General features: G+C 31.2%; 1 protein-coding gene and 1 long non-coding RNA gene across 2 annotated transcripts in view; both read left to right on the plus strand.

The window, feature by feature from the left end:
- LOC143071209 (uncharacterized) overlaps window positions 1–13664 on the plus strand; it is a 195278-nt gene that overhangs the window by 150157 nt on the left and 31457 nt on the right. The window lies entirely within an intron of this gene.
- Window positions 10411–13664, plus strand: part of LOC143071208 (thyroid hormone receptor beta-A-like) — a 34010-nt gene continuing 30756 nt past the window's right edge. Inside the window, exon 1 of the mRNA XM_076245376.1 lies at window positions 10411–10551. The gene's annotated coding sequence lies outside the window, so the exon portion shown is untranslated. The remainder of the gene's footprint in view (window positions 10552–13664) is intronic.

The following is a 13664-nucleotide window of genomic DNA, read 5'->3' on the forward strand; positions in this document are numbered from 1 at the left end:
ATTAGGGATAGATCACTTGTAATATGCAGCTTCTAATCTAACAGAGTTATTACAATAAATGCATAATAATAGTCACAGTAACTTATAAAGACTGTCAAAACTCCATTGTGTGTATATTCAATTCAAATTTACACGACATTAGTAACAGTTGACTTATCAATATTGAATATAATTTGGAACTGCCATACCTTAGGAAATGTTTGGTAGATTTGAGATGAGCGAATAACAAAAGTACTGATCTCTATTTTCTATAAAAATGCAAAATGACAAAGCTGCAATAAACAAAATAAACGATGGATAAGACGACCTATATAGAAATAAATGATCACAGGTACATTCTAATTATGTGTTCGAAGAGATATATATATTTCGATATGTCTGTGGTTCGAATAGAAGATTTTTTTTCATACTTTCTAACCCGCAACCTGTTAAATATTAACAATTTTGATTTGTGTACTTTGTTTTAAACATTAAGACGGAGAAATACTTTCCGTTTTATATATGTTCCAGACCATATGGGTATTTGGACCATACGCGTATGGTCATGACCATATGCGTATACTCATATGGTCCGACCATACGCGTATGGTCCGACCGTACGCGTATGGTCGGACCATATCAGTATAATACTCGTTTGGTTATTAAAGGGCCGGACCAAATGAGTATTTAGACCATTTAGGTAGTTTTTTCAAATTACATTATAAACGTTTCAATAATACAAAAATTTTATCTAAAAAAACAATGATGGTTACATGACAGTTTGTTAATTTTATTATTCAAAAATTACGTAAAAAATAAATATTGATGCCATAATTAGTTTTCATCGCTAGTTACATTCTTGCATGTAGGCTTGGGTTGACATTTACTACCACGTGGTATCATGTTGTATTTTTTTGCATTTGCGAGTCTTGGTAGTGCACGATCCTTTTCAGTTATACCTTTTGTTTGCGAGTTAAAAGCTAGCCTTTTTTGCAGCTGCGTACAGTGATACCGAGGTCTTTGGCCATTCTGATCTCTACGGTGTTTTTAAGAAGCTCTTACTAGATCTCAAATCTCGCAAAATGATTGCAATACACCATATTCACAAGACATTTAAAAAAAAAACTATGTTACTTTCCAGTAACTTCTTGTTACAGTAACAGATCATTAAGAGATTTTTGGAATTTAATTATTTAAGTCGAAATATTGCCATTCAACCGTAATAGCAAATCGGCAATGGACATCGGTAATGACCATCGCTATAAAATGTGTTTTTTGTATTTTTGACAAGTAAGTAAAATACACTTTGTGAAACTTCTATTTTTTATGTAGCAAATCTTTTCATCATAATATAATAATAATAAAGTTACCTATATGATAGCGTCTTTTTAATTAACGGTCAACCATATGAAGAGTTTAGAAGTATTAAAAGTAAGCTGTAACAGAATGTTAATTACCCCGATCATACGCGTACGGTCGGACCATACGCGTATGGTCGGACAATATGAGTATATACCCATATGGTCATGACCATACGCGTATGGTCCAAATACTCATATGGTCCGGAACATATACATTTTATAAGTTGACAATGTGCTTTGTGGTGTAGCTTGTTTTGCTCACCTGGATGTCTACATGGCATTGCTTAGTGTGTATGTCGGATAAAAGATTTGCCACCTGAAATGTAAATAAAAGTTTCAAAATGTATTGCATCCAGTTGTTATGATAAGTTAGAAAGTTTAAATATATTGGATCCCAAACTGTTCATTCAAACAAATACAAACAAAGGTAACAGCTATACATGATATATTATATGGGAGCCAAAGAGCAAAGCAGGGGACAGTCAAAATATATCAGTCAAAAGGTCATATAATATGAATATAAGTATACAGTCAAGGAAAGGTCTAATGAAATCTTTCTTCGAAAAAACCTGTCAATATATTAATATCTCTATGTTGTACACAATAATAAGTGTCCAACGTTAGGGAAAGATCACCTGAAATATGCAGCTACTTGTTAAATAAACCTGTTTTTGTATTGTTATGAGTTACAATTTCTGACAAAAATAAGCAAAGACCCATCGAAACAACATCTGATAAACAAATTTAATAATACTTTTAGATATTTGGATGATATGTTGGCTCTCAATAATGACGACTTCAGTATGTATATTAATGAAATTTATCCTGTTGAACTTACTTTAAATAAAGCTAATACTAACAATGACCACTGCCCTTTTCTCGATCTTGATATCTATATCACTAATGGAAAGCTGAATACTAAAATTTATGATAAAAGGGATGATTTTTCATTTCCTATCGTTAATTATCCGTTTTTAGATGGTGACGGTCCCTTGTCACCATCTTACGGTGTTTATATATCTCAACTTGTACGATTCGCTCGTGTATGTAACAATGTTTTAGATTTTAACGAGAGAAATTTATGTATTACTGAAAAATTATTACACCAGGGTTTTCGATATCACAAACTAGTCAAAACATTTACTAAATTTTATCATCGGTATAAAGACATCATTCGTAAATATAGCTCAACATGCAGACTTCTAATACGTTCAGGTATTTCACATCCAATTTTTTATGGAAATATTCTTTATAAAGCACAAAGGTGTCAGTATTCACCTCAGAAACTTACAAAACCTTTGAATAGACTTATTAAGAAGGGATATAATTACGATACTGTTGTCAAGTCATTAAAGATTGCATATTTTGGCGTTAATATTGAGTCACTGATAAGGTCTTTGCATCGGAACTAAACACATTTATTCTAAAACAGTTGTTGGCATGACACGGGTTATGTTCTTCTCATATATGTTATGATGGTATGATACTAAACCCCTAACGGGAAGGATTGTGCCTGATGTTCATATGATGAAATCATAATCCTTCAGTCAGTTTAATTGAAGTCTGGAGCTGGCATGTCAGTTAACTGCTATTAGTCTGTTGTTATTTATGTATTATTGTCATTTTGTTTATTTTCTTTTGTTACATCTTCTGACATCAGACTCGGACTTCTCTTGAACTGAATTTTAATGTGCGTATTGTTATGCGTTTACTTTTCTACATTGGTTAGAGGTATAGGGGGAGGGTTGAGATCTCTCAAACATGTTTAACCCCGCCGCATTTTTGCGCCTGTCCCAAGTCAGGAGCCTCTGGCCTTTGTTAGTCTTGTATTATTTTAATTTTGGAAATTAGTATGGCGTTCATTATCACTGGACTAGTATTTTTTTGTTTAGGGGCCAGCTGAAGGACGCCTCCGGGTGCGGGAATTTCTCGCTACATTGAAGACCTGTTGGTGACCCTCTGCTGTTGTTTTTTATTTGGTCGGGTTGTTGTCTCTTTGACACATTCCCCATTTCCATTCTCAATTTTATCATCATAAATACCAGGACTAATTTTATATATACGCCAGACGCGCGTTTCGTCTTACTAATTAAACAGAGTTCTATTGTTCCGTTGGTTTCCTCTTACATGCATAGTTGATATGTTTCCTTCGATTTTGGTTTGTGAACCGGAATTGTTTTCGCTTGGTCGATTTATGACTATTGAACAGTAGTTTACTGCTGTTGCCTTTATTTATTTCAATAATACAAATAGTAACAGCAACTTAAAGGGGCGCGGGCTAGCAAATCAATGTTCATCGATTTTTATTCTCATATTTGATTTATAACAATGTAAAAAATTAAAAGTCTAAAATAAGAAATTAACAAGCCACGTGCATGAAAATACATAGCTTTGTTTCGTGTGTATTTTTGGTCTAGACGCCGTCTACTTAATTATCGAGTTGACCTCTAAAGTCACCCGATGACCATATAAGCGATGTAAACAAACATATAGAATGATTTTTTGTGGATTGAATCAGTCAATCAAATGATTTACCTTTGTGTCACTTTCAGTGTTGACATTCTTTTCCATTAGATAACTTTACACATACAATTTACGTGTTATCCATCTCAAGCTAAGAGGTTAAATTGAAATTCACATGAATACAGATTCAATGAGGTCGAATTATTCACTTGCAAGTTAATAATTCATACTCAATGTTTTTAGCTTATAATGACAAAATTGAACCATACTTATTTCACTGTTTGCATTTCATTAATGATTGAGCAAGTGCCCCATTAATGACCATTAAAAATCAAACAGTTTCTGATTATTTCTTTTACAAATAAACAATCAATAATAATGGCCTTATCGATATCAGATATAATTTTGAACTTTCATACCTTGGGGAAAATCATGGATAAGTAAGGTAAATTCGACACGAAATAAAAAAAATAAAAAGAACATGTTTACGACGGACAGATGTACAACAGTCGCAAAGTAATGTGACCAAAATTGAGATAATGTATATTTGGTTTTGGCTTGTGTGTTCTTGGGCCTAGATTCAATGATTTTTATAAAAAACAAAAGCCACTTTGTACCATCGGTTCAATTGCTTATTGACTTTTATATATGTTCAAAAATAAACTTTTGTAATTTTCATATCTTGTTTGTTTGATAAAGTAAAATATAGTTGAATTATTTCGTATTCAAGTAAAGTCATATAAATTGAAACAATCTAAGACAAATCAATTACAAAATCAGACAATTGTTTTTTTTGTTTTTTTGGGTTTTTTTTTTTTGTTGTTTTTTTTTTACATTTGACCAGGTCATGTTCATATCAAACAATACAAGACGTCATACGTTTATTTATTATACAGAATACTTAGGTATATATATATCTAGTTAACATCCTATTTTGGTATAAACTATTTTAACATCGCATTGTCTTGTTCAACCAGTTTAAGCCTTATAATGCAATAGTTGGACCCCATTTAGAACAACCATTTTGTCGGTACCGAGTCAGGTTTATAACAATTGTTTTTTTTTTTTCATTCTTTTGATCTTTTGATTCCCAATGAAGTTTATAAAATACTTTCTGTTTTTAATTACACTTGAAGTTCAGCATTTTTGCTATTTTACTTTTTCTGGCTCTTGTTTCTGTTTCACCTTTAGAGTGAGAAACTCGTCCAATAATTAAGATAAAAATGGATTTCGAAAAGATGGTTTGTTGGAATGAAAAGAAAAGTTAAATAGAACATTTTAATGAAAATTTTAGAAAGTACTACGAGTTTGAATGTGCCTCTGGTATCTTTCGCCCCTCCCTTTTAATCCTCCCCTTATAGGTTAAACTATGGTCAATCATTACTTTTGTAAGGTCTGACTGACATTAGTTACCAATCCTCCTTGTTTTAAGAACAACTATACGTAATTTCATTTTTTTTTTAAACATCTCATTCCACAACTACGTAACAAAATAAACAAATATATTACAAATCAGACGGATACAAAATGTATATCGGTATCTATACACTTATATAAGACCACATACATGTGTATGTCAAGTTGGGTCGTCATTCCTCATAACTCTTATTTATATGTTTTTGCTCTATACAACCAATTTCATTAATCAAGGTCAATTATCACATTTCTTTCGATCAAAAGTAGGTTGACTGAAAATATATTAATCAATCCAACTTTGCACAATATGATTCGTCCTATCGGTAAACAATGATCCTATCTTTTCTTTTGATATTCTCAAGGCATTTTCTAAAAGCTATCGTCTTGCATTTTAATTTAAAATTATGTCATTTAGTTTAGCTTCTAATCACATAATGGTGTTTTTCCCTGTATAATCCATACAAAATATGTCATTTTATAAATAGTCCATACCTGTCAACTGACCCGGATTCTGCGGGTGTGACCCGAGATTTTCACAATTCTGAGGGATCACCCGGATCACCCGCCGGGTCATTGAAATAACCCGGAAATTCTGAAAATGACCCGATTTCACCCGTATTTCTTAACCTTGAGATTGATTTTCATAAGTAATATTCCTTTGAAATACCGGCAAATTCGTAATTCTTCCATGAACATGCAGTTCATCTAGCTATGTAAACTGTCAAATTAAGTGACCCATTAAATGCATGGCTTCACTTGACAGCTTTGGTGTCAAACACTCTGTTGATTAACACCAATTACCTTAGCTTTAGGTCGTAAATAAATTGCCCTGTTGTTTTACAAAGATATTTCAACTAAGAGTTACTTCCCCTTATTTGTCACCATTCAAAGTTATTCCTTATATTTACGTTTTATGGGTGAAAAAGATTAAATCATAATAATATAAAATTCAAATACATATTGAAAAATAACTTTTCATTATTTTTATACCTTTATACAATTTTAAAAAAAAAGTTGAAAATTATTTTTTACATTCATACTTCCTTTAACTGTATTACTATATTTTATCATAATCTAATTTCCTTGTCAATTGGAAGATGAATGTTTACACATGTAATACCTCTACATGGTATGTTTAAAGGCTAGTAATTTAAAACTACATTTGAAAAATAAATTCTAAATGATGACAAAAAGTAAAGGACATAAGACTGTGATACACAAGTTTATAAAAATCTTTAAAAGTGTAATGAAATAATAATAAATAAGATTTAAAATGACTTAATCAAGTGAACATGCATTGATGTTTTGGTATCTTTGATATGCATTATAAGAAAATGTACCATAAATACTGAAATTCAGCTCGAAAAAGTTCGTACGCGTTATGACCTGAGATTTGATTCTTCAATGCAGGTCATGACCTGCATTTTCATCGTCACAGGTTGACAGGTATGAAATACCTGTAGCTTGAGAAAATGCGCGGAGACCTATCATTTTTAGTATATGTATTAACATATATATCAACATGATTAATGAAAACTACGTTTTTTACAAAGTATGAACAAATTCTATCATTTTTAATCTAGACACCCATACCACCTTAACTGGTCTTAACTCGTTATTATATTCTAAGTATACCAACATTGTAAAAAAATATAAGCATTCCTCTGAGTATTAAGATGTGCGACTGTATAAAACTTTTCTTAATTCAGTAAATTCATCATGTGTAAATAGTTTTAAAATTAATAAATTTAAAAACATGTACTGTTATTATCATTTTTTTGTTTTATAATTACTTTGCTAATTTTCACTGTTTATATGTCTTCTCAAGGCAATGCGCAGTACAAGTGACTTAAACGTCAACGTGTTGAAGGCGGTCATTATAAAGTAGAAGTAGAAGTAGCTTTAGAAGAAGAAATAAACGCGGGATGAATCCCGGCGGATGCGTCGAAAGTGTAAGTTATCCTGCAAACATTTACATATACGTTTTAAAATGAAAATCCGATGGCAGGTGCATAAAGGTTACAGCTGCCTAACTTTATGACCTTTAAATATTCTTAATATACATCTTAAATAATTTCAACAATATACTGTTTTTTTACTACAATGGAAGGGACATAGTGTTATGTATGTTTGATTTCCATACTAAAGTCAAACATGGTAAACTGAAGAAAATAATTGATTAAATTAATAAATCTTAATGTTCTTCAACTTCGTACTTTATTTGGCCTTTTAAGCCTTTAAAACTTTTTGTATTCAAGCGTCACAGATTTGACTTTTATAGACAAAACGCGCTACTGGCACAAATACAAAAATTTCAATCCTAGCATCTATGAAATTAAACAACTAAGCCAAATATATAAACGGATATCTTAAATTGGGGTTTAAGCTTATCATTTTCATATAATTTTCGATATTACTCGACGAATTCTTCAATGCGTACTATCATGTCAAGATTCAACTGCACCAGGAAGACTTAGAGGCCAAATAGTTTGGAATTTCATGATTTATAAATGCATATAAACAGTCAAATATCATAGGGGATCTCTATATATCAATTATACCCTAAGCTTGTGTAAATTTTGTGCAGGTTACAAACCTCATCAACACGGCGTGTTGCAGAACTATAAATAATTTAAATTATGTAGGAATTGATACTCGTATTTACAAACATCGTGAAACGGGTTATGTAATACCTTTTTGTGCTATTGTTTCTACATATTTGTTTTTGTTTTTGTTTTGTTTTTTTTTTTTTTTGTGCTTAAGATTATAATACAATGGTGACTGCTGTACCCCTATTTGTGTTTTTTTTTTACCTATTTTGTCTGTTTGTTTTGTTCACACATCGTTGTCAATATAATAAAATTTAATGCGACTGTCATTTAAGTGAGAGGTTTAGCTAGCTTTAAAACCAAGTTTAATCCACCATTTCCTATATAAAAAAAATGCATGTACTAAGTCAGGAATATGACAGTTGTTATCCATTCGTTTGGTGTTTTTGAGCTTTTGATTTTGTCATTTGATGAGGAAAATTCCATAAAGAATTTCCCCGGAGGTCATTATTTTTGTGATTCACTTTTTGCTTTCCGTCATATATATATATATGTTACCAGCATACGGACTTTACTTAACTTTTTCTTAATATATATATATATATATATGTCAGTCAGCAGGGTTAAAGAACATCAGTTGTTCGACCTGTTAGTCAAATGCGTTTTGTTTAAATATACTTCTTAACTTTTTTGGTTTTTTGGAAAATGTTGTTTGTGCTGTATTTAGACCCTTCTACAACGAAATTTGTATTACATGCACACGTATAAAAATTGCGGTTTTTATCCAACGCAATCATAGGTTTGAACGTAGTTTTCAATTTAGACTCGTTTATATATATATATATATATATATATATACATATGGTTTGCGGTCTGCCAAGTTTTATTTTCGTTTATTGGTTTTAGTATGGATATAATATCCCTGATTTTCTGATTTTGATTCTATTGCATTTTGTGATGCCATGGTCTTTTAAACTATGTGGTATGAATTTTCTTCATTGTAATTTTGCTCGCATTGCATGGTGACGTATGATTTCTTGCATCCTCGTCTGTTTGTCCGGTAGGGTTTTTTTGTTTTCTTTTGTTTTATTTGTTTTCAGTAGTCAGCTAGTTTTTTCAATACCCCTACAATCATTCCCATGTACTAGTATTTTATCGGTAGACATTCATTTATACGTACAAAACTATATATTGTGTTTCAATTCATATGTATTAAATAACAATATATGGAAAGAAAAAAAGAATAAAAACTATTCAAACTTTAACTGAATACTATCACACAGTTACTGCAATCTTGCCATAAGTATGTATGCATACAAGTCTTAACATAGGGTGAATTACACAAATATCAAGGCCGCTCGCTACAGTATAAATATCACGAATAATGAATAATAAATTACCAAAATATTTCATGCATGTGGGCCCAGAATCTTTCATAAGCATTTGCTTTTCTTTTTTTGTTAGCAATATATAAAATTCATTCGACTGGTATTGTTTTATTCTAGATGTTAGTTACATTACACTAGGAGATATATTTCTTAACTTATACCTCTGAAATCAAGATTAAGTGTTTAGCTATTATAGTAGTCTCGGGCTCTAGGCTATAGTAATTAATCAATTTATGAAAAAACTCTCAGTCATAAATGTTAACAAAATCTGTCTTACTGATTCTGTTTTGATCATCAAACAATTTGATTTTCTGTAAAAAAATAAAATGTATGCATCATTACAATCATAAAACAAATGATATAACTATGGGTTCCTCTTCCTAATTACAGCAAGTACATAGACTTGTTTCGTTTTGCTTTAGTCTATCTATATAGATATGTGACTTGTTTCTTTTAAAATTCTATATAAAATGTATTTATATGTAAAATTATTGGTAATAATAAGAGCTGAAATATTTTTAGATACATGTATGTATTTCTACAACCAATTTTCAAAATAAGAAAAAACTAAGACCATTCTTAGATTTCAAAATTGTTCTCTTACTCCAAATTTAAATATCTTTTTCTAAATCCAGTTCTGGAGTATGCATATTTTAGCTACAATATATCTGTAGCCTACACCAATTTTTACTTATCATTTTCCAAGATCTTTGAAGAGAGTGCATCAAAATGAATTTTGAACTCATTTTTTTTATTTTTAAATATCTGAACTCTTTTCAAAATTTAAATTTTTAGTATAAAATTTAATAAATCTTTTTTTAATTTAAAAATTTTTTTTTTTATTTTTTTTTATTTTTTTTATTATTTTTTTTTTTTTATTTTTTTTTTATTTTTTTTATTTTTTTTTTTATATTTCTTTAAATTTTTTGAGGGGTGAAACTTTTAGGTGAAAAGGGGGGGGGGAGTAGTTACTCCGTGCAATTTAGCTATCTAGGCCTATGGCAAGAATATGTTTTTATAATTCACCCTCATCATTTTTTCTTACAAATAGCTATCACTCATATACCATGCTTTGTTTTGAGCTAATATATTATGCATAAGTTACTATAGACAGGTATGGTTTATTGAAGAAGAAAAAAAACGTTGCAAGACCAGACAGATAGCAAAACAAGGTCGGCTACTAGAGCTTTCTTTTAGTACTTATAATACTTTTATTTTAATGACGAAAATCCGGTTAAAAATAAGGGAGAGCACTGTTGTTGTTTTATTTGTGTCAAGGTTATTTCAGTCCAGTGTGTGGTAGCAATGATTTGATAAATCTAGTATGTTCACTCGCGAATATTAATGAAACAAGGATATATGGGGTATATTTTTGTTATCTTAAACCTATAACAGGTAAAGTTTTATATTGTAATGATGTTTTTATAAAAAAGACCATTTTAAAAGTGGGTTATTCAGTACATCACGATATCGTATAATTTGTAAACAGTCGCACATACATGTAATGTAACAGTATATTTTTTATATCTATTAATAAATTTCAAAGGGTAAACTGGTGTCAAGTCACAGTCGTATGTTTTTGATATAATCCGTCATGATAAGATGATAGTAATGTGACCAAAATAAAAATCTACTTTTGTTTTAAGGTATCCAACCTTATTCTTTATGTCTCAACATGCCTATCCCAAAGATTTTATTGTCTATTTATAGACACTTTTTGTTATCAATTATGACAAAATAGTAGTTTTCTCATCAGACACATTACACTTACAGGACAAGATATATACCTGTGCTTTATTTTGTAATTCACTTGATTGTATAGCTCAAATTTTGGGCACCATGATTGATTGGTTAATAAAATTATCTATCTATACCTTATATCTAGGGGTCAATAGATATATACCTTATACTCGGGGGGGACAATATGGTTTCAAGGGAGATCATTATTAATCTGAAAATTAATGTTGTTATCAAGATATATAAAGAAATCGCTATAGCTTCTAAAGAAATGTTGTGTGGTTTTGAAATGGATCAGGCAACTATTTATGTTTGCCATAATTGTTGGGTTTTATTGCATTATCATCTGATCATGTTTATTAACTATTTAAAACAAGAAATCCCAAATTGAAACATGTTTTTTTTTCAATAACTTGTTCCATGTTAGGTTTTATTGCTTTATTTTCCTCTTTAGAAATCTCAAATAAAAATACAAGAAATATGGTTCTTTGAACTTTTGAATGAAGTTGTTCCATTTTTAATTTGTGCTATTTTACAGCAATATTTTTAAGTCATTTGTGCATACATGTATGTACATTGTAAGTAAAAAGCCTGGGCTGGGTACAAGACAAATCGACACCTGGTTAAATCGGCACCTATGTAAAGTCAATTCAGCATCCAATTATATTTGATAATATTATTAAATATAAAAAGCAGTAAGAATACAAAAGTTAATTATTTAACATTCAACAGTCATTCTTAATGGTTACTGTGAACATAAGCACAAGTCCAATGCTAGAATACTTGAGTGGCAGATTATCCATGTAGCGGTAGAGAAAAAAGCAACAGAAGACATAACTGCCAAACTTAGTCTGTTGCTCGAAATCCCACTTCCACCTCTTCGTTGGTCAGCTGACTTAGACTTACGGAAGCGGTACTTAAACTTAAATAAATGTACAAATTAATAAATAAATAAGTGTTATTATCTGTATTTTACCTGAGTTTACCTGTCAAAAAAATGTAATCAAAAGCTGCCTGCAAACGTAATGATTTTTTTTGCGCAAATGTAATGGTAATGCGCGCAAATGTAATGAACTGACAAGGTCAAAATTGCTTCCTAAGTGCCTCATGTGATATATGTACAACTAGTCAAATAAAGATATTAAAATAATATATCTTAAAGTTATATATGTAACGATTTAATTCATTAAGTCATAAGTTTGATCACCTCTAACAATTTAAATAATTTGATATACTGTGTATTCCTCTATTTTCGTGGATTGAGGAAAACTTACATTTTTGTGGATGTTTCAGATGGTGGTTTTGCCAAACTCTGAATACAAAGCCTATAGAAAATATGTAATTCGTTGAATATTTGAATTCATGGTTCAACTGTACCCATGAAACCCACAAACATTGGTATCCAACGAATAATGATGAATCCACAGTAGTCATTGGCATCAAATTATAAGCAAATCAGGATTTGTACAATTTGTCATCTCCGACTTTTGACCAGTAGACATTGGCATCAAATTATAACCAAATCAGGATTTGTACGACATGTCATCTCCGACTTTTGACCAGTAGACATTGGCATCAAATTATAACCAAATCAGGATTTGTACGACATGTCATCTCCGACTTTTGACCAGTAGACATTGGCATCAAATTATAACCAAATCAGGATTTGTACGACATGTCATCTCCGACTTTTGACCAGTAGACATTGGCATCAAATTATAACCAAATCAGGATTTGTACGACATGTCATCTCCGACTTTTGACCAGTAGACATTGGCATCAAATTATAACCAAATCAGGATTTGTACGACATGTCATCTCCGACTTTTGACCAGTAGACATTGGCATCAAATTATAACCAAATCAGGATTTGTACGACATGTCATCTCCGACTTTTGACCAGTAGACATTGGCATCAAATTATAACCAAATCAGGATTTGTACGACATGTCATCTCTGACTTTTGACCAGTAGACATTGGCATCAAATTATAACCAAATCAGGATTTGTACGACATGTCATCTCCCACTTTTGACCAGTAGACATTGGCATCAAATTATAACCAAATCAGGATTTGTACGACATGTCATCTCCGACTTTTGACCAGTAGACATTGGCATCAAATTATAACCAAATCAGGATTTGTACGACATGTCATCTCCCACTTTTGACCAGTAGACATTGGCATCAAATTATAACCAAATCAGGATTTGTACGACATGTCATCTCCGACTTTTGACCAGTAGACATTGGCATCAAATTATAACCAAATCAGGATTTGTACGACATGTCATCTCCCACTTTTGACCAGTAGACATTGGCATCAAATTATAACCAAATCAGGATTTGTACGACATGTCATCTCCGACTTTTGACCAGTAGACATTGGCATCAAATTATAACCAAATCAGGATTTGTACGACATGTCATCTCCCACTTTTGACCAGTAGACATTGGCATCAAATTATAACCAAATCAGGATTTGTACGACATGTCATCTCCGACTTTTGACCAGTAGACATTGGCATCAAATTATAACCAAATCAGGATTTGTACGACATGTCATCTCCCACTTTTGACCAGTAGACATTGGCATCAAATTATAACCAAATCAGGATTTGTACGACATGTCATCTCCGACTTTTGACCAGTAGACATTGGCATCAAATTATAACCAAATCAGGATTTGTACGACATGTCATCTCCGACTTTTGACCAGTAGACATTGGCATCAAATTATAACCAAATCAGGATTTGTACGACATGTCATC

This window comes from Mytilus galloprovincialis, chromosome 4 (assembly GCF_965363235.1).
Source record: "Mytilus galloprovincialis chromosome 4, xbMytGall1.hap1.1, whole genome shotgun sequence".
In the NCBI taxonomy this organism is placed as follows: Eukaryota; Metazoa; Mollusca; class Bivalvia; order Mytilida; family Mytilidae; genus Mytilus; species Mytilus galloprovincialis.